This window comes from Arachis hypogaea, chromosome 1 (genome assembly GCF_003086295.3).
Source record: "Arachis hypogaea cultivar Tifrunner chromosome 1, arahy.Tifrunner.gnm2.J5K5, whole genome shotgun sequence".
Classification (NCBI taxonomy): domain Eukaryota; kingdom Viridiplantae; phylum Streptophyta; class Magnoliopsida; order Fabales; family Fabaceae; genus Arachis; species Arachis hypogaea.
In genome coordinates, this window is record NC_092036.1 from 84178741 (window position 1) to 84180153 (window position 1413).

The 1413-nt window shown below is 42.1% G+C and overlaps 1 non-coding gene across 1 annotated transcript; it reads right to left on the reverse strand.

Annotated features, from left to right (window-relative positions):
- Positions 1-223: 223 nt before the first annotated feature.
- Positions 224-331, reverse strand: LOC112712499 (small nucleolar RNA R71). Its single transcript, XR_003157810.1, has one exon. It is a non-coding gene; the product is annotated as a small nucleolar RNA R71 (small nucleolar RNA).
- Positions 332-1413: the final 1082 nt, after the last annotated feature.

Genomic DNA, 1413 nt, shown 5'->3' on the forward strand with positions numbered 1-1413 from the left:
ATTGGAAGATCCTCATCAGTTTTTAGCTGAATTCTTGTAAATCTGTGACACTGTCAAGACTAATGGGGTTGACCCTGAGGTCTACAGACTTATGCTATTCCTTTTTGCTGTAAGAGACAGAGCTAGGACATGGTTGGACTCACAACCTAAAGAAAGCCTGAACTCTTGGGAAAAGCTAGTCAATGCCTTCTTGGCAAAGTTCTTTCCACCTCAAAAATTGAGTAAGCTTAGAGTGGAAGTCCAAACCTTCAGACAGAAGGAAGGAGAATCCCTCTATGAAGCTTGGGAAAGATACAAACAATTAATCAGAAAGTGTCCCTCTGATATGCTTTCTGAATGGAGCATCATAGGAATTTTCTATGATGATCTCTCTGAACTATCCAAGATGTCTTTGGATAGCTCTGCTGGAGGATCTCTTCATCTGAAGAAGACGCCTACAGAAGCTCAAGAACTAATTGAAATGGTTGCAAATAACCAATTCATGTACACTTCTGAAAGGAATCCTGTGAACAATGGGACTAGTCAGAAGAAAGGAGTTCTTGAGATTGACACTCTGAATGCCATATTGGCTCAGAACAAAATATTGACTCAGCAAGTCAATATGATTTCTCAAAGTCTGTCTGGATTGCAAAATGCACCAAGCAGTACTAAGGAAGCTTCATCTGGAAACACCTATAATCCTTCATGGAGAAATCATCCAAATCTCTCATGGAAGGATCAACAGAGACCTCAACAAGGTTTCAACAACAATAATGGTGGAAGATACAGGTTTAGCAATGGCAAGCCTTTTCCATCATCTTCTCAGCAACAGACAGAAAGTTCTAAGCAGAACCACTCTGACTTAGCAACCATGGTCTCTGATCTACTCAAAACCACTCAACGTTTCATGACTGAAACAAGGTCCTCCATTAGAAATTTGGAGGGACAAGTGGGTCAACTGAGCAAGAAAATTACTGAACTCCCTCCTAGTACTCTCCCAAGCAATACAGAAGAAAATCCAAAAGGAGAGTGCATGGCCATCAACATGGCCGAATTTGGAGAGGAGGGAGAGGCAGTGAACGCCACTGAGGAAGACCTCAATGGACGTCCACTGGCCTCCAATGAGTTCCCCAAAGAGGAACCATGGGAATCTGAGCCTCAAAATGAGACCATAGAGGTTCCATTGGACTTACTTCTGCCATTCATGAGCTCTAATGAGTATTCTTCCTCTGAAGAGGATGAGTATGTCACTGAAGAGCAAGTTGCTAAATACCTTGGAGCAATCATGAAGCTAAATGACAAGTTATTTGGAAATGAGACTTGGGAAGATGAATCCCCTTTGCTCACCAAAGAACTGGATGACTTGTCTAGGCAGAAATTACCTCAAAAGAGACAGGATCCTAGGAAGTTCTCAATACCTTGTACCATAGGCAC